The 20990-nt window shown below is 34.8% G+C and overlaps 1 protein-coding gene across 3 annotated transcripts in view; it reads left to right on the top strand.

The window, feature by feature from the left end:
* Positions 1 to 20990, top strand: part of BMPR1B (bone morphogenetic protein receptor type 1B) — a 348243-nt gene that overhangs the window by 202911 nt on the left and 124342 nt on the right. The window contains exon 3 of one of the 3 annotated variants that reach the window (XM_031469174.2): positions 1521 to 1615. The gene's annotated coding sequence lies outside the window, so the exon portion shown is untranslated. Of the gene's footprint in view, positions 1 to 1520; positions 1616 to 1700; positions 1873 to 1898; positions 1920 to 20990 lie in introns of those variants that run through there. The other 2 variants (XM_031469194.2, XM_064484728.1) reach the window with 2 other exon arrangements.

Genomic DNA, 20990 nt, shown 5'->3' with positions numbered 1-20990 from the left:
AGTTCTCAGAGTAGGAGCTATGTTTCATCTTCGGCTCCTCAGCACCTACTTATATACTTCTCCTGGTATTAAGTTAATTTACTGGGCACGTACTGATTATTGAATGAAACAAGTAAAAGTAGATTTCAACTGTTAGAATGTTATTTTTTGTGCATAATTTTTTTTAGGAGGGTCCATTAAACTGTTAAAGGCTGTTGTTGTTTTGTGCTAGTTATTTTTCTGGCTGTAATATTTGCCCTTCCTGATAAGGTTTTTAGTAAGATTTCTCATGAAGATCAGTTTTTGAACCTAAAAAATGAGTTTAAGAACCATTCTTACAATAGAAGTAGCACAGCATTGTGAGCAATAAGGCAAGGCCTTCTAGTCTTGGCTCTGCCACAGACTTGCCATATGATTGTGGGTAAATTATCTGGTCCGGAGGTCAGTTTTCTCATCTATTAAATGAGTAAGTGACCAGATTACTTCTTAAGTTTCCTTTAGTCCTGATTTAATCAGGAGAGGAAATTTCGATAAAGTGAACATATCATTATTCTTGGCAAGAAGAATAAAGAATATGGGCTTGATTTATTTCCTCATCATTCATACTGTAGACGTTATATGTGGTACATGCAGATAATGCTGCCTTGTTCATACCTCCTACAGATTATGTAGTCATGGCTTAGATTTTATCCTTAATTTTAAGAAAAGTAAAATAATTCAAATTGTCATAATGGAAAATCTAGAAGTGTTTAATATAATACGTTGTTCATATAATTCCCAGATTATATTTTAGCTTCTTTCACCAAATACATAATTTGATCTTATTGATACTAGACTTTCCAATGCACTTCTGTCATTCTGGGGATGAGTAGATTTATGTTGAAACATTTCTTTGTGGCCAGTTACTCAGTCACTGCAGCTTTATTCAATGAAACGCAATATTAAAAACAATGACAAAACTGCTTTCCTACGTCTTTTGGTCATTCTTAATATGTAGCAATTCAGTTTTATAAAGCTAGATTTAATGACATTTAGGTATGGCTTTTATTAAGGGTTTGAAATTATGTTGTTTGGCCAAAACAAAGGCAGTATTTCCTTTCTTGTCTTCCACTAAACCCACCCCCCTTTTCTCTACCTGCTTGAGGAAAACTATTTCTTTAGACATACCTCATAATTGCCCTTCTGTGCCTGATTTGGGCCTCAGGAAAGGCCCATAGCATCTGTAAAGCTGGCAGCAAAATGGTATTTCCAGGCAGGCACAGGATTGCTGGGTAGTGAGCCAATCCACAGCTTTGTCTGAGCAGCTGAGAACTTTGACGGAGTATTACCACGGTGTTCAGTAACACAGACCTGTGCCACGAGCAAGTAAAGCACTGAGCAAGTGTCAGGGTCAATATTTATAGACCACTACGTAGCCGCCTTGCAGAGAGAGAAAACGAGAGAGAAACACGCACACACAGAGCAAGGACAGAAAGGCTGCAGTGGAGGGGACGTTAATTTCCAATTTTCTTCTTTAAAAGAAATTTTTTTTTAATTGTCAGGTTCAAACTTCTGCTGAATCACAACCATTTGCCCCTGAGCTATGACAGGAGAGGAAACAAAAAGTTAAAGGAGCCAGCCTGCCATACATAAGAAGGTAAGTAATTAGCCAGTTCGGTCTCGCTCTTACTTGTAAACTCCATCTCCCTGTTGGCTGCTCTACATCAGTAAGCAGAGGGCTGTGTGGCATGTGAAAGCTAGTAAGGAGGGGCTGGCTGCTGGTGAAGAGAGTTCTTGGTGGCCGTGTGGTTTTGTGTTCTGCTCCTAAGACTGCTGTGTGCGTTCATCATACACTGAAATGACGTGGGTGGTGGGAATGGCTCTTGAACGCTGATTTCTTGTTGTGTCCTATCAGTAAGTTCCTGTTTCTTCAGTCTGTCATACGTGAAGTCTTCTGATTGGTAAATTCCTGTTTACCTTTATACTGGTATTAAAACAGGAATATGAGTAGGTTGTAGTGGAGGGTGGTCTAGAAATAGAATAGGGGGAAAATTCAGATGAATGTGTGAAATGTTGTAGACGTTATCAAAGTGTGCCAGCTCTGAATGTGAACAACATGGGGTCTTTTTAAAAGAAAGCGGGTGACCATTTGGCAGTGCACTGAAAGGAAATAATGACTACGTTTGGGGACAGAGTGATAGTGAAAGGTGCAAAGGATTTAGCATTTAGGAGAATTTCTCTGCTTGTCCAAGTGATTTGCTAGATTGGTTCCTCACAAAATGTGATTTCTCTACTGAAAACATGAATATCTCTTGCTCCGCATCAGCAGTTTCTTTTTTCGTTTCATCACAGGTCGTACTTCGACACGTGCTTCTCTGCGTGTCCACAGTGCTGTCGTTTTTATAGCATGGTCATTTATCATTGTTTTGCATATTCCAGATTAACATTAAAAGCAGTGGTGCTGAAGGGGGACAGAAAGAAATTATTTTGTATGTTTTCTGATTTAGAAATTTATATACTTAAGTGTTTTGTGTCTAGTGCACATGGCTCCGAAAGTAAGTATGTTGCTTTGCTGCAGGTGTGGCATTAACTAGATGAAACTTCTCTGACAGAGTGAAAGTTTCCGTGTCATTGTTGGTCCTTAATTGTGGAAGCTAAACATTTGTGGATATTTAAAATTTTTAGGCTAAGTTATAGATGGTAATTATAGTTCCAAAGGGTTTTCTGTATTACATTGTTCAAAGTAAAAACAAAAATAATATGAAAGTTGTTGTAGAGCTTAGACTGTAGGCCCATTAGAGGAAGAGCTAATACTCAGGCAGAAGTTTTGTATTAGGGCCAATATTCAGGTACAGCTCACTGTAAAATAGGCTAAACCACATCCAAAACAGCAAGTGAAATCGATCTAAATGTAAACATCTTAAAATGAGGCCAGTAGTTGTAGAATATCACTGTTGTTGAATCAGATAAAATTGAAAAAATAATACAAAATCTTTCAAAATCAATTTTTAATTCATATATGGCTTAAGACTAATATCTGAATTTAAACTGTATTTTAACATTCATTTAATGCTTGTTTTAGCCTCTGAATCAGTTTTTTCTTTGTACTTTTTCAAGTACTGCCTATTTCTTAATGAGTTTGATTTAGATTTTTGATAGCAATATGTTTATTTTGAAAATGCAACTGTGGTTGATCTACAATGGGCATTTCTCAGTTAAATTTTTCTTTGCCTACTGCCTTTGAGTAATGTCTCACGATCAAGATTGTGATTTCAGTTATTTATTTACTATCTTGTATTTATTCACTTTATATGTTGCATAAATAACATGATATTCAATCAGTGATAAATGATTTCTTACGACTTTTATTTTATTCTATTTTTTTACTTTTATTCATCTGATATCTTGTTTGTGAAGTACCCTGCGGAAACTCTGGGCAGAAAACAACCTGATAAAATTACTAAAATAAAAATAGACTAAAAGTTTTCCTTTTAATAAAGAGGAAATAGAAAATTGTGCTTCTGGTTGACAATGTCTAAAATGGGATATATTTTGGTTGAAGGCTTGTTGAGTATTTTAAAACCTGAAGCACCATCTCAATATTATTTTTGACTTTAATGTCAGTGCTGATGTGGATTATTTATCATATTTGTAAATAACATTTTATATGTAGACGTATTATATAAAATGGAGATGGGATCTTTTGTATCGTGTTTTAACTACCTATTGAAGTAAGAGTAGTGAATTTAGCTTGAAATGTTACTATTAATCTCCTAATAGATCTCACTGCCCTGTCTCGTTTGCTGCACGAGTCCATATGCTGTGCTGCTTTTAGAGTGATCAGTCTCCCACCTTGTGAACCCTTCACTTTCCTGCTAAAGCCCTCCCACCCCTGGCTCTCTGATGCTCGTAGATAAAGGTCAGGCTTCTTGGCACGATGGGTCTCTTCTTGATCTAGCTGCTCCTTTTGTTCTGTAGTCATCTTCTGCTGTTCCTTGTGGGCTGTTTCCCACATGTCTCTTGTCTCTACCCATAAGAGATTTCCCTTCCCTCTGTAACAACACTCCAGTGTTACTGAATATTTTGTATTTCTCAAAGTAGTCCATACTGTTTTATTCCTTTTTGGAATTATGTTGCTCCCTTTATCTTGAGAACTCTCTCCCTGTCTTTGCCTGCAGCCTTAGTAAAGGCATCCCTCCCCAGATGCCCTCCTGGTCCACTGTCAGCCTCTGGACTCCTGTATAGACCATTGTCAAAACAATGGTTTTAAAAAAATTTTGTTTCTTTCTTCCAACACTTATAGTAGTGTGTGTATGTTCATCTATGGAAGTAGATATTTGTTGAACTTGTAAACTATTTGAGTGACACAAGTTCAAAATTATATTGGTTAGCCCATGCAAATTCAGGGTTTATAGTCTCAAGATGTTGTTTAATTAACTTGATAAAATCTATCAACAAAATCAGCTAGTTGCTGTACCCACATGGACTGCTGCAGTAAATTAAAGTGATGCTCTAGTAAATGAAGATAGTGTTACACTTTCCAAAAGGCCCAGAGAGAATCTCAGGAGAGAAGGGGTCCATCCTTGTGTATCCTAGAGAATTACAGAGTAGAATGACTCCCAGTCATTCTGATAAGATTACACATCCTAATTTTATTTCCCACTGTAGAGAAAGTTAGGATTTTAATGAAATAATAGAAAATCGTGGATTAAAAATTCTCAAATCTGAAAGGTGAAACTTTAAGTCAGTCAGAATAATAATTTTCTCCTCCAAATAGAAATGTTGAAAGAAAAGGATGTCAATGTTTAAAAAAGCGGTTGAGAAATAGCAGCTGTTTCTTTTAGTTCTGATACTCAATACAATTTTATTTTGTCTTTTTGTTTTATTTTTCCACCATACATAAAAATACTTACTTTGCATATGAAATAATTTGTATACCAGAGTCAAAGGTAAAGTTTCATGCATGATTTAGAGTAATTCACAGCTTTTCTCATTTTGGTTGTTTTTACTTCTCAGCATAGCCTGCCAGCAGTTCCCACTGCTGTTGGAGCCTTACACACCCCTTCCAGCTACTGAGTATGACTCTTCTGTTTATTTAACCTTGAATTGTGTCTTTCTTAGGAATGAAAACAAGATTAGTATTTTTGTAGGAAAATTTGGTAGCTTTTTAATTTGGTTGGAATGGACCATAATTCAATCTATAATTTCTCTTCAGATTTATTTTGCCCACATAACTGTCCTGTAGTTAAATAGGTATGGATAAGATGCCTCACCAGAGATACAGGTATACATTTTATGCATCTTGCTGTCATATCAAGTCATATAAATATTATAAAACCGGAAGAGCATGGACTTAGAAACATACCTAGTTTCCATCGGCCAGTGATGAGAGAAACCTCAGCTTGCCTCAATGTGAGATTATAGCAAAAACAAACACAAGCAAAAAATATCACCACCACTACCACCAAGAAGAGGTCAAAGAACTTTGGTTGGAGTGAGTCATAAAGAAGTTGCCAAAACAATTAAAGTATTTTTATTATTGTTAGCAGCTTAGCTTGCCAATCCAGGTTTTTCCATAGCTTTGCATGGCATAGAATTCATAGAACATGGGAGAAGAATGAATGAATTATGGAAGCAGAACCTTCAAACTCTTCTGCAACTTTTTTTTTTATACATGTGGGCAAATACGGTACAAAGTGGTAATGTGACTTGCCAAAGATCAGCTTTTAAAGTAACTAGTTAGATTTTGATTTTAAAATACATAATTGTAAGACCAGATCACTGTGGCTTCTCCTATCATTTGTAGTTGCTTTATTTTTATTCTGTGTATTGCATGTAAAGCTTAATTTGTTGTATCTTTGTGTTTTGTGTTGTGTTAGACTCCTCTGCATTATTTCATAGCCCCTGAAAGTTAGCTATTAATTATTGACCCCAACTGAGATGGAGGACTTTTCCACTCATAATCATAGTTCAAAAATTTTTGCTTATTTTTTAATGACAGATACTCTTTCTGGCTTTCCTGAGTTCTCCCATGCTTTTTGGTAGTACAATTAGATTTATGCTCCCATAAACATTCTCCTTTTCAATAGAACATGGCAGATAATCCTGCAGGAAAAAAACAGAAACTGCAGAAACAAATTTGATACTTTGATTATATCTAAGAGCTTCTAGTAGGGAACATATATTGTATATTATTTTATAACTTTGTTTTAAGATGATTGCTCTATTTACAGTGGAAAATTTCTGATTAAAACAAAAATCAAGGGACCACATGTGCTTTTAGATTATATTGACTTTCATTTAAGAGTCTTTAAAAAATGTAAATAATTAATGGGGCAGAGAGGAGCAAAAGAAGCTTGTTTTGTACGTGTCATCATCTTATAAGACTTTGCTTCTCTGTTCCTTTCCCTGCCACTCCCAAAGAAATTGGAGCTCTTTGGTTTTTTTCCATTCTTATTAATACTAAGGTCCCTGAAAACAATTGCTTGTATATTTAAAGATGAAAGAATTTTGAGCAAAAAGCTGAAGGTTGTTCTCAGCCTTAGCCTGTGATTTCTATACCTTCCCATTTCCTCTTTTCCTCACATCAACTTCAAAGTGACTGTTTCTGCTCCGCTCTCCAATCGATGAAAAGTCTGAATATCCCTTAGAGAACATTTCCCATCAGATTGATACTTTCACTTCAAATATGTATTACCTGTTTTCTCAAACTCTTGCCTACTAAGAGATTTATGATTTTTAAATGCTTGCTCACATGATAGAAAAAGTGATGTTTTATTTATGTTTTTAATTACTAGTGAACTTGAATCTGAGGGGATTATTAGTTATTAACATTTTATTCTTTTATCATTTATCTATTTATATCCTTGCTCTTCAGAGGCTGTATTTCCCTTACTGGCTTGGAAGAATTTTTTTTTTTTAATCAAAGGATCTTGATTCTTTAAAGTCCTGTTAATTGTAACTGGTTTTTGATTCTTTTAAGTTTTGTTTTATGTAGTTTGAAATGTGAGTGATATATCTTTATTAAAGCTGATCAATATTTTCTTCATCTCCTTTGAAACTTAGAATGCTCTTTACAATCCAGAAATATGAAAAATATTTTTCTACATTTTATGGTTTAATTTATTTAATTGTTATTCTGTGATTCACAAGGAATATTTTAACTAAATACTTCAGTACTTTTGTTAAATCATTAGTCCCCTTTCCCATTTTTTTCTGAAGTCACCTTTAACTTATGCTCCTGTGGTGCAAATTTAAATTTTGTGTTACCTCTCAAATTGGAGATCTTCATCGCTAAGGAATAAAAGTTGATGTTTCTTATTAAATAAGATTTGAGCATTGGCACATGTTAGGGTGCCGTTGGACTTAACTGGCGTGTTCCATGAAATTACTGTAAACAGGAGGCTGCATTTATTACCTGTGTTAACACAGACATAATAAGAATATGAATCTGTGTGAGTGATAAATTATGCATTAATAATAACCACCATTTACCAAGGGTTTCTTGATATATATCTGGCATTCTATCAAGAACTGTAACTATATGATTTCATGTAATCTTTGTAACAGACCACTGAGTGACTTACTTTGATTTTTTTTTTTTCCGGAAAAACTGAGACCCCAGGATGTAAAGTAGCTTGATCTGCTTCACATAGCTAATAAATGGTAGGGTCATGATCTAATCTCATATCTGACTAAAGTCCATTATTTTTAGGAATTATTGCCAAGTAGAGAAATTATGCTTTTTGCTATATATTTTAAGAGCTGCAGGTCTATAGGAGTCCGATGGCAAGAACCGTCCCAAGGGTTCTTGGGTCCATCTGTGAAGAAATGTGCTCAAGAACCATGACTTTCAAAATCTAAATAGAGACAAGTCAATGAAATCAGTGATGTGAGGAGCCGTTTATGGTTTGGGGTTAGTACTGAAGATACCAGAATCTCAAGAGGGACAGAAACAACCCTACACTTTGAATCGGTTTAAAATCAGCTAAAAAATGTTTAACTTCTTCAGATTTTAGAACCTCTATTGGTTTTGTAATTTTCTGTCATTCCAAGCCAACTTATTCAGTTCTCCCTCATATGCTCAACACACATTACTCTTGGCTCCCTCACCTACCTGCCCATGACCTTAGCAAGGAAATTGGCAAGGAGCTGCCAGGTCAGCAGGGAGTGACTGTTCCATCTGAGTCCCTGTTTTTGTAACTACAGGTTTTATTCAGGGAAGAAATGAGTCTACCTAGCTGACAGCCTTCACTATCATCTCTTTTTGAGCTTCTCAGTTAAGAGACTCACAGTTGTTGCTGTGGTATAAAGCTTTGGTATTTAAAGCAGGAAAGGAAATTCTAGATATTTTAATATTATTAGAACTCAGTACTTAGGCACTAATTGATTACCTGGAATGATGTAAAAGGATAACTTTATCTGCTATGAATGAACGTAACTCATAAATATAGTTTGTATATGTTGGAGGCAGGAATTCACATACAAAAGTGTATACAAAGACATCATTTGCAGTCTGAGTTGTTTGTTATACATTTGGCCATCATGAAGTAATGTTTTCCTCTTTAACTCAAGGCAAACAATTTTGCTTAAAGATGATATAGTATTTTTTTCTCCTTAGGTCACTGTGCCCTTTGTTGATACATTGGTGCGTCTATGCTAAGATTTACAGTACACTTCACTGGGGTTTTGTTTATAGCCCTGCCTTGGAACACTTGAAAATAAATTGTGCCTTTTAGTTAATAAGCAGGTTATTCTTGTATTATCACTTGGAAAAGTATGCATTAGTATCTGTACTAATTAACAATCTTAAAAATTCTAAATAGATTATATTATTTCTCCTTTTTTTATTCATCTTTTTTAGTTTCCTATTTTAAAGATGATTAGAACTGCACACTGTGTAGTTGGAACATGATTCCATTTATGATTTCATGTGTTAATTCCTCAGGTAAATACTGACTTTTTTCTGTGTGTAAGATTCACTTCATTCAGAGTCTCTTTTCTATTTCTCTCTATGCCAAGTTTAACTTCAACAGAAAATTGATATATCTTTATACCCAGTGGTAGTTTAGCTTACTAACCTTGAAATTTATTTCTGTGTTTGTTGTCAGAGGCTTGTTGGCAAATCAAACTTGACAATAATAGAGAAGGAAAGCATGGTGACCTAGGACACACTGTTCTATTGAAGTAATTCACGGTTCTTTGAGTGTGTAAAGTTTTTTGTTTATTTGTTTTAAATTAGCCAACATACAATGCGTATAGTCTTTTGAGTTACTCATTAATACTCCACGTGTAATCCTTTTAAATTATTATTGGTAGAAATAGACAATTATTTAGAATGATTTTTTTTTTCTTGTACCGTTGCAGTCTAAAGTAGTTTGGTACAGCTTCCAGAGCACAATGTGAGCATAAAATATGACTGCCAAAGCCATGTGTTCTTAACTAGGGGAGCTGGCTTTTTGGTCACTTTGAAGCTGTTGTTATACTGCATGTAGGAAAATAGAAAAGGAATGTGATATTTATGCTAACATGGTTTCAGTTTCTCAATAAGTTAAACTGCGTATGATTTGCCCCAAGGTTGAGAATCAGGTTTTGTTTTTTTTTTTTTTTAATTTGGTTAAATTTTACCAAAGTATTTTCTGTGATATACATATGTTTTTCTTAACTGTGTATTGTCAGTGGTATTAATTGATGCTTTTAGAGACATAAAGCATACTTCAGATCAAACACTGGTTTACAGATAAGGCATGTGGAACACGCAGATAGCCATTGTCCATTGCACTTCTATCCTGTACTTACTGTAAGGCTACTGCTCATTTCTACATGTTGAGCAGTTCAACTAACAGGCTGACCTGAGATGACCTGGTGGCCGGCACAGAATCACCTATCCAGCCAAGAGCCACGCAAGCGCTCAGTCCCCTTTCTCTCTGCCACTTTGCCTCATCACCCCATCCTGCCTCCCTAGTTACTTTCTTCCTTTCCCTGCTCCCAGTTCCCCATCATACCAAATTGTTACTGATTTTTAACTTCAGATTCTTCCTTCTCTTCCATCTATTTCCCAATTACTTCAGAGAACTTTTTTGTGCAATTTGAAGAAAATCTTTCCAATTTTAACAGAAATATTAATGCCTGGAAGTAAGAAGAAACTAGTATCACAAAATATTATACTGCCATTAGTATATTTCACAATTTCCTTAAAGTCATTTATTCTCTGGTTTTTACAAAATGGTGACTTGGTCAACATTATGCCATGAATATTTGTATATATGACAACAATCTCTTTTAACCCTTAACCATAATTCTGTGAAGTGGTTATTATTATCTGTATAAGATGAAGAAATGGAAATTCAAGGTTAAATAAGCATGCCTAAGCTTACACAGCTTGGAAAATAGGAGATGCAGGATTAAGTCCTGGTTCTTTCTGACTCTAAAAGCTTTACAGTGTAGTGTAGGATTGTCTTTTAAAATAGGTAATTTCGCTTTCCTACTTCTACGCGTTTCTCAAGTTTGCAAAGTAGCACAGCAGTGCAGGTGGATTCCCACTGTAACAGAGGTGCAGACCAGAGCAGCAGTCCCTTCCCTACAAGGAAGACAAGGCTCTGTTGATGTTTACAGACAGGAAAAGCAAATCATAATTTTAGTATACTGTTTTTTCATCCCATATTTTTCTCACTTTTGTAACCCTACAAGGGTTTCTTTATTCAAAGAGATAACAAAACAAATACTTAAAATATTTTCTTCCGAATAAATCCATGCTATGCTCTAAACTGTTTTGAGGCAGGTTCAGTCTTCATCTGTAACCTATAACTCCTGATTTCAGTTAGACTCTAATAGAATTTCTCATTAGTTATCATTCACAGAATTGCATGGATTTTTAGATGACACCATTATAAAAAGATATTTTCAGATTATTTGGAAATGAGTTATATTGCTAGTATAGATTAACTTTTTATCTTTGCCTTGCTCTGCTTTTCAGGAACTTATTAAGAAATTATGTGGACCAGGAAATGACACTTAAATAAATTTCATTTTTAGTCTAGTTGATAAACCTGTGTTGTTTTTTTTGAAGACTTGATATGCAAGAAATTAAACCCATACATAAAACTGACCTTTAGGGATTATCTGTTGTTTTTTTCCGTGACTGTTCTCACCTCATATTTGTAAGGTATAATTTAAGGTTATTATAAGTTCTAACTTCTGTTTAGCAAATGTTTTACATTTTAAAAGCATTTTCACACCCAGTGTTCCTTTTGACCTTTTGTGCCCCCAAATGCTTTGAAGCAAAATATATGCATTTTATGGATGGGAAAATTAACATGAAGTGAGAGTGGTGGAGTGAGGGAGGTGAAGATCCCAGGCTGGAAAAAGCAAAGTGTTTTCACCTTACCAGAATAGTTATTGAACTTGATTAGTTTAATTTAATATATGAGATGTAAAGAAATTAAGAATATAAGTATATGTTAACCCACACCAGACTCTAGTAGAAATAATGAGTAGCAGGTGCAAGTCATTTAAGAAAAAAAATTGTGAGAGTGTTAATATTGAGAAAATTTTATAAATTTAATTTAGTTGTTTCTGAAACTTAGAGAGGAATTTAATAGGATTATAGTGGCAGAACACCTGTATTGAGTTTATGGAATTATGTGGGAGTCTAGTTTGAGAACCACTGAATTATCACATAAAAATTCTTAATCAGTTTGTAGTGTAATAGTAATATTTTCCTCAAGATTTTCATAGGCTGTGTTAGTATGTCAATAAAGAGTTTATAAGGAATACAGACCAGTTTAAATAAACTACTGAATGTTGTCTCGCACTGTATGGGGCGAAATGATGACAGTATGACTATGAACAGTTACAAAAACTATATGAAAGTCATAAAAATTTGGAGTGAATTAATCAAATTGATTTTTTCCCCCCTGAACTCTACTCTATTTGTTCTCTTTTTTATCACCTGTAATGATGTATTGGGGGCTTCAACTTGAATGCATTCTCCATGGCAGACATCACCAGCCCATCTATGCTTTCTTCTTTTGCGTCCCAATGAGCCTTGAATCTAAGCTGCCGCTATAATCAGTGATGAATTATTTCTATGGAAAACTAAAATTGATCCCTACACACCTCATTTTCTCTATGGAAGAAAAAATTAGCTATAAAAGATACTACTACTTTAAACTGTTAAGAAAAGGATATATTTATTTTAGGGTAAGATGAAAATTTTAAACATAAACAGAGCAAACCATAAAAAGATTAATAAACTCAACAACATTAAAATTTTAAAAATGTGTTCATCAAAGTAAGAAAGGCTGAAAACTAGTTTAGAATATGTTAAAGATTCTATGAATTAATTAAAAAAAAGTAACATCAGCCAATATAAAAATGAATGGGAATTTCAAGAAGAGAAAATTCAGATAATCAATGAACATATGAAAGCTTACTGAGCCTCATTAATAGAGAAATGTAAATTATAACTTGAGTGATACACTGTTTCTTACCCATCGTGTTGTTAAAAATATAAAAGTCTGAAGTACACCAAATGTTAGCGTGGATGTGAAGCAACAGGGATTCTCATACACTGTGAATATGAATGTAAATTAGCACAACCCAGCTGGTAAATTGAAATTGAGCAGAAGTGTGCTCTTTTGTTCAGCAGTTCCACCCTTGTGAGTCCTATAGAAATTCTTGCTCATAGGCCTCAGGAAATAAGTACAAGATTTTTTATTGTGGCCTTGTATATAATAGCATAACACAAATAAAACAAACTTGGAAACAATCCAACAGAGAGTAGAATGGATGTTTTGGGGAATATTTGTATACAGTGGAATTAGCATAATGATGAAAATGAATGCGCCTGTATGAATCTCCAAAACAACAGTGATTGAAAAACCAAGTCACAGGAAATACATACAACATGATTCCAGTTATACAGATTTTGATTTGAGGAATATATTTTTTGTGGAATCATTATGTATGTGATCAGATGATAAAGTCAAGAAAAAAATTAAAACTAAACTGAGACTACTGCGTGTTCTGGTTGGAGGGGAGGGCTTGGCTTTAGGGAGGAGCCCAGGGAACCTGGGCAATATATAAGTGGGTGATGCTTACAAATTTTATTTAGAAGTATCCTGTTAACACTTATGTGCCTTATAACTGATACAGTATTGTAAACAGTGGATATATATCATAGCTTGTATCATTAATAATTATATTATTAATAATACAACTATGTAAAATGCATATGTATGAAATATTTCATAATACAGTAAAAGCAATTGGAGGAAAGGATTTCTTCCCCCATTTCTTCAAAAGACCTTTTAAGTTTCAAGCTAATTTTTATCAAGGTATGCTGCTTGGCTTTTATGTATGTACTTACAAGTTTGAATTGTTCACAGTTTGTGTTTAGTATGACTCTTTTGCCTATTGGCTCTAATGTCCAGGAAGTTTTATCATTTATACTGCTTTCTCACCCTGTCATGATTTTCTACTGGTAGTATTGTTTTCCAAAGGTGCCTGTGCCTTTTGGTGATTTGTACATTGCTATTTCTTTAGCTCATGGACTCCCACGTATTCCATCAACAGGACTTTGAACCCCCCTTTTCAGTTTCTCTCTTCCTACAGTACTTCTTGGGAGCTTAGGAATTTCGTATTTGTTCACACACAGACCAGTTCGCTCTGTGCACCAGACCTCTGGCCTCCTCCAGAGCCACCTTCCTTCACTCCAGGCTGCCGTCCTTCAGCACCACTGTCAGGGACCCCCTCCTTCTAGCCAAGCCAGGTCGCTTCATCTGGAGGTGCTGCTACTTTAGATCATTGCTATTTATCACTATGCTCTAGGTGTTTTGCCGCCACTGTTGATAATGGTGATCTGTCCCTAGCCACTGAGGTATTTCAGCCTCTCCAGACTGATTGTCCCTTGTACTAGATTCTGCACTTTGGGGTCTTATCCAGTATCCATCAGTCCTCATTAATGCTTGGACCCTGACAGCATACACTCTGTTGTAAACTGACAAAAGGGACAGCTGCCTTCCTGCAGTTAATTGCTCTTGTTTTGAGGACCTCGCACGTGTTTACTTAGGCCCTAGAATGTTACAGGTTTTATGGAATCACGTGTTCTGATTTCACCTGTCTTCTTATGGAGCACACGTGCTACCAAATGGATGCATCAGTAAGGGTTATATTCACATTTATCAGGTTTTTAGCAGAAGCATTACTCTCCTCTGATCTCTGGACTTATTGCCAAATCTGACTTGCCATCTCATTCCTTCCCGGTGGACAGATTCTCTCAGAGGTCCTGGTTCCACCTGAATGCTTTCTTTTAGAAATTTTGCACTTCTATTAGAGCTTCAGCCCAGAGATCAACTATCAATCGATCAGTCAGTGAATCTCAATCTCTTCCTCCCCATTTTCCTCCTTTTTCCTTCCAGGCATATCATACAACCCTGGATTCTCAGACATTTCGAGATGCCTCTATGTGTCAAACTCTTATTGTGGATCAGGTTTGAATTATTTCTGAGGGGGTGCCTCAGCCTCAGATAAATCTGGTGGGTAGTGCATAGCTGGAGAGAATGAGTGGCCCTGACATGTGTCACCACATGTGTCAGCATCTAAACCTTGAACCCAACCTGAATCCCAATAAATAACAGAAACAATTGTATAAGCAGAGAGCAGCAGCAAGGGTAATGACATTTTATACATTATTTCATGTAAATTTTATTAAAGTCTATAAGGTAGGTTTTATCATCCCCATTTTATGAGTAACAAAGCTGAGACTCAGATTATATAAATAACCAAAATTTGGATAAATGGTAAAGAGAAGCTCTGCTATAAAATAGGGCTTTGAAAGCCTGTGCTTTTAACCACTAAATTGGATTAAACATTTTTTAATATAAATTCAGTTCAGTATATTCTTTAGAATGTGATTTCAGGTACTGTTAGCTGCTTTTTCTGAATATATCTTGAAAATAATTACTAAATTTTCTGTAAGAATATAATTTGTTTGAAAATAATAGCTCAGTGGTGCAATTTATTTTTATGGGAAATGTTCAATTTGATGACAGTCTGTTGTATTAGATGATGCTCTGTACTTGAGAATCCATCCTTTAAAAATTCAGTATCCTGTTTGCTAAACCTCAGAAGCTACAGTACTTCCCTGATAAGTAAAATCTCTTTAGTCAACATTTGATTACTTTGTCATTAAGGACTGTTAAGCTTCCATGAAATACTGCAAATAAATGTAATCTTTCAGTAGCCTTTCCCCTTGAATTATAAGTGGCATATACTTCTGAACAATAAGGAGCTTCATTTTTTTGAGCTTCAGTTATCTTACAGAATGATTCACGGAAGAATGAGAGTGATCGAAACTTTGTGAGAAGAAACATGAATCTTATCACACTGTAACAGAAAAAATTGAAATCATCAAAATGTTCATTCACAGTAGAATACATAAATAACTGTGTACATAGATAACTGTATAGTTATGCAATTAAGTGAATGAACTTGAGCTATGTTTATCAACATGGATTAATTATTAAAATATAATATTGATCAAAATAAAATAAGCTGCTAAAAGATACATGGGTTATAACATCATTTATAGAAAGTATTTTAAATACTCCATAAATTATATATATAGTTTATGAACACATATATTCATATACATGCTTGTATACACACACACATACATAACACACACACATAACCTCAAACACACACACATTAAAATATTTTGATACTCTTACACTTTCTTTTTAGTGTTTGTTGATGTTCGTTGTTTGCAGAATCATTCCAGTCCATTTAAAGAAAGTGTTGAATTTCAAATAGAATGGAGTTGAAAATCTCTGATTCTTGGAAATTACTTGATCCATATGAAGATCTGTTTAGCTTTTCCTTTAAAACAGTTGTTTAAACTCTAGGGAACTGAAATAATCTTCTGGGCAACCAGGAGTTCAACAACCATTTAATTCCAGAGCAATGGTATATCTTTACGTTATGTCTTTTAAGAAGAAAATCAACCAAATTATTCAGTAATAGGTAAGGAAGATTTGTTTCAGGGTGAGTTTTGTTGTCCACATAGATCAAAGCTATGTTAGGCCTATTACCTATTGTATGGTAGAAGTACTAGGGTCACCCTCATCAGGCATACATTTATTTTCTCATATTATGGGTCTTTGCTTTCTATCATTTATGAATTGTGTTTGGATGCAATTAACAGGTACTGGAAATAATGGTAGAAAAGGAGAAGTTTACTTCTCTTTCATATAAAGAAGTCCAAAGGCAGGCAGTCCAGGTAGGATATGGCAGTTCCATAGAATCAAAGATTTATCTCTTTATTTCCTATTTACCAACCAAGTATGTGACTTACATCTCCAAAGACACGTTTTGGTCCTTGGTGAGTATTGTCATTCTAGCTGTCATGTCCAATTTCTAGGCAACAAGAAAGAGACAGAAGTGAGGAACAGATCATATGGACAAACCATTTAGTTAAGTACCTTCCTGTGAGCAGCAAATCAAGATTCCCAACTCTGGTTACATTTCATGGCCGGCTTTTAATCAAATGACCACATTGTGGTCTTCTAGCTGGGTATATTGCTACCCTCAAAAACCAAGATTCTGTTGCCAGGGAAGAATGGATAATGGGTGATGACTACCCTATTTGTCTCATGTATTCAACTTACGACATCAATGATAAATACAAAATGGACATATTTAGTCATAAATTTTATGTGCAGGTGCCTCATTTTGAAATGTCCCTGATTGATACCTTTTAAGTTCATTAGCCATTGAAAAATGAAAAAATAAAATCCTACTATTTTGTTCTTAACACACTGAGTTAAAATGCATGGTTTCATGAAGAGATTTGAATAACTATTCCCATGAATATGTTAGAACATTGAGGAATTAAAGGATCAACTAAAGAAGTCTGTGTTTGGATGATAAAATATGTTCAGAACATTAGGTCTGTTCAGGTGAAGATGTATGTTTTTAGACAGAAGGAGAAAGGCATTAATTTGTCCAAGATCACAGGTGACTAAGTTGTGAATTATCTGAATAATTTATAGTGTTATTAGTCCAAGAGTAATTGATTCTTGATATATTTGGCTTATTTCTAGTCTTCAGTGTAAATACTAACCTAGCTTTTAGATATGTTGATATGATTGTACCTCTGCTGCTTCTAATTAGTATTGATTTGAATTAATATTACATAAGACAGTTATTTTTGGTGTTTTCCAGCTGTGTAAATATCCTTATTGCATAAACAGACTAAAATTAATCACAGAATTTACTGTGCTAGTGGTATTTACAACTTCATTGTGAACCCAGTGTTTTAAACATCTGTCCTTCATTTACTACATCTTAAACATACACTTTTATAACACAGGCCAAATTACAAGTATTTATACAAAGACGTTATAACACAATGGTACTTGGAGGAAAGAGCAAAATTTCTAAGGAACAAGTTTCTTAGTAATTAACACGGTTTGGGTTAGTAATGCTGTCTCTCAAAAACAAATAGGGGCCTATCATAAATAAGTAAGAAAGCATTTTTAAGAGAGTTCCTGGAAGATAAACTTTATAATAATATTGAAAATGTGAAATCAGTTTTTTAAAGGGAGATTTGTGTTGTTATTTTTAAATCTTTGTCTGTGTTAAAACATTATACAACTTTTTCATCAAGTAACTGGTTCACTAATTCTTCCGCTGAAAACCCTGCACAGTCTTTAAGGTGAATTAGGAGGATATACAACATAGAGAAGCAGATTTAATAAATCTAACTTTCGAAAGTTCTTTTCCCACCAAACAAGTCTGTATCTGTCCAGTTTGATTATGTAAAAGTCATAGCAGTTTGTTTTTATAGTTAATTTTCTAGTTTGAACCCTGCAAGACTAGTTACTCATGTATTTCCTCCAACTGATTTTATTTTGGATAACATTACTTTTATCTGATTTTTCCTTTGAGAAAACATGGACATTTGCTTCCTTGGCTGACTTACAGGTACGGGTGAGTACTAAAGGACCCACGTGAATAGGCTTCACAAATGACAAAGCCCACCCCATGCAGAGACGCTGCACCAGGCCAGCTATTTGTGCTGTGGAAAAGGCTGACTTGCATGAGAAAACATTTGGTACAGAGGCTACCCTGCTTCTCAGGATTTGCATGTTCTTTTTTTCTATATGCAGGGTAGTGAACGGTTCTTAAAGATGATTAAAGAAATTAGAACATGTAAAACTTCTGAACCAGTGCTACTCATACGTGGGTGTAGAAGAAAGTAAGGGTTAAGAGATAATGAATTAGAAAAAAGATACTGTTGGATGTCATCAACCTACATTGAAGTCTAGATGTACATTGTACTTGTTCTTTTATGTTATAAAATCGGCATTTTTATCATACTATTTATATTATATATTACCTTACCTAATTATATTATAGTTCCTCTGTGGAAACTATTATCTTTTATTTCTTTGGGATCTCCTGTAACATCTAGCATCATGTCAGATGCTTTATAAGCCTAAAATAAAGATACTTAATTGGATCTGGGTGGCAACTTTTACATGAGTAGTGATTCCTTCATGCAGTTTTTAGGATTCTGAGGCTACATCTGTGTCAGTAGAAAAAAATATATAGTGAGAAATTAGACTAAGGACTCTGTTTTATATATTGCAATGTCTGGAATTTAGAATGGTGCCTGACAGGCTGTAAGTACTAAGTAAATATTTATTAGATGAGTGAATGATTCTGCAATAGTTGAGAGAGCAAGGAAGAATGGCAACATATTTGGCACATTTCTGTTACTAAATGAACTCTAAAGTCTCTTCTAATTCTGAATTCTGTGATGAGTATAAATATTTGCTAATTCAGCAAATGTTACGTCAGCATCCATATTCAGAAGCTGGACTATCTAACAGTTGGTAGAATTCACCCAAGAAATGTAGATTCAAGGCAGTTAAGAATAGCTAAGTTGATAAAGACAATCTTTCCTGGGATTCACCTACCATTATTTAAAAAACAATGAAAACACAGCTCACCTATAATATTAACTTGATGAAGCTATTTAAATTTTAATATTATCCTAATTTTAATATTATCCTCCAGCTAATATTCAGTTAGTTGAGTTAAATTCCTCTACAATTTGTATTTGCAGTTTATAAAGAAAGAAAGATCATTAACCTGACTGTGGAATACAGTTTGGGGATGAATGAATTCTGTTTTATGCAGGGTAAGATCATACTGGCTCATTTATCCCATTTCATAACATCAGCATTCTAAAAGGGGCATCTTTAAATATTTTACACATAAAATGGGTTCCTGGAAGTTTAGTGATCAGAACTGTAGATTTTTTATTACCAGGCTTAAATAGTACTCAGATCTCCTGATTTCAGTACTGATACCTTTTTTGGAAACATCAGTGTTTCCCAATGATTTTTCCCCCAAATACTCGTTATTAAGATACTCTGCTAAGAACAAACGGTTTTGTCCTGCGTTGAGCATCATCCAGGAGGGCTGTGGGGTGTGGGGCGGGGCAGGGGGATGCTCATTTGTCCCTATGGGCTCCCTGATAGGTGAAGAGAAGGGGTGGCTGGAACAGCGGCCCTCAAAGTGTGCTCCGTGAGCCCCTGGGAGGTCTCCAAGGACCTTTGAGGGCATTAGTGAATTCAAAACTATTTCCATAAAAATACCAAGATGTTACTTGCCTTTTTCACTGTGCTGACCCTTGCTCCCATGGTTCAGAACCAATCGTAGGGAAAACTGTTGGCATCTCAGCACCAACCAAGGTAGTGGCAGCAGACTGACAATTCACCATTGTGTTTTTCACTGCCAGACCCTAGAATAAGAAAAACAAAAAATGGACATTTAACTTAAAAAAATGTCCTTGATAAAAGTAGTGGAAATTATCACTTCATTAAGTCTCAGCACGAGTGCATGCCTTACTTTAATATTCTTTGTGATGAGGTGGAAGTGTGCTTGTCCTGCTGCTGCATACTGAAGGACGATGGTTTTCCTCGACAAATTGTTGCCAAACTAGTTCCTTTTTAATGAGTCGTCATTTGAAGTTGAAAGAGTGACTGACAGACTGGCAATTTAGACTTGGATACTTGGTGGACATTTTCTTGAAAATAATAAAGTGAGCCTATCAAGGAAAACAATGGACAGTATTTATACTGCTGGTCAAATTTGAGCTTTCAGGTGAAAATTCAAATAAAAACTCAAAATGTTGGAAAACTTGAATTGCCACCGTGAGCTTGAGTGTATAAATATTTAAATTTTTTGGATGATCTGGTTCTGATATTAACAGATGTGATTTTTTTTATTATTGTATAAGGAAATATGTTAACATTTGCAAATTCTGCTTGAACCAATGAACGGATATTTTCGAAAGGATCAATGTATAATGTTATAAAACTACGCATGGATGAAAGACCCACTCAAAGTGCAAGGTAGTAGAATTGGTTTCAAGTTAAAAGAATACAAATATTTCATTGTGATGGTTCAGATTCTACATTGCAGCTAAACTTTCAGAAACTACTCCATGTTGAGTTTTGGTGTAGTATCAAGGAAGAATATCCACAATATCTGAAAAGACTTTTCAAGTATTTCCCCTGTTTTCAGTTCTCTTTATCTGTGAGGGACTGGATTGTCTTCATAGACTTCAACCACAAGAACTTATCCCAGCATATTGAATGCAGCAGCAGAGTTGAGAATCTATCTTCTGTTAAGCCAGACACCTCTCACCAAATTATTATTTGAAGAAATGTGGTTATTTTCCATGAAAATATTTATGGTAACATATAATAGATTTGTTTCTTTTATTTTAAAATGAATTAATGAATATTTTATAAATGTCTGTTTTCATTTCTAATATGGTAAATAAATAAACCACAAAACATACATAAACAAAAATAAACATAAACCAAAGTTCTTTGGGATCCTTAATATTTCTTAAGAATATGAAAAACTCCTGAGACCAAAAAGTCTGGGGATACTGCTCTCGAGTCCGGGTTAGAGTGGGCCTCTGTGCCAAGTGATACTGCTTAACATAT

This window comes from Camelus dromedarius, chromosome 1 (genome assembly GCF_036321535.1).
Source record: "Camelus dromedarius isolate mCamDro1 chromosome 1, mCamDro1.pat, whole genome shotgun sequence".
Lineage (NCBI taxonomy): Eukaryota > Metazoa > Chordata > Mammalia > Artiodactyla > Camelidae > Camelus > Camelus dromedarius.
Note: the sequence above shows the minus strand (reverse complement) of the source record. Positions and strands in the feature narration are given on the sequence as shown.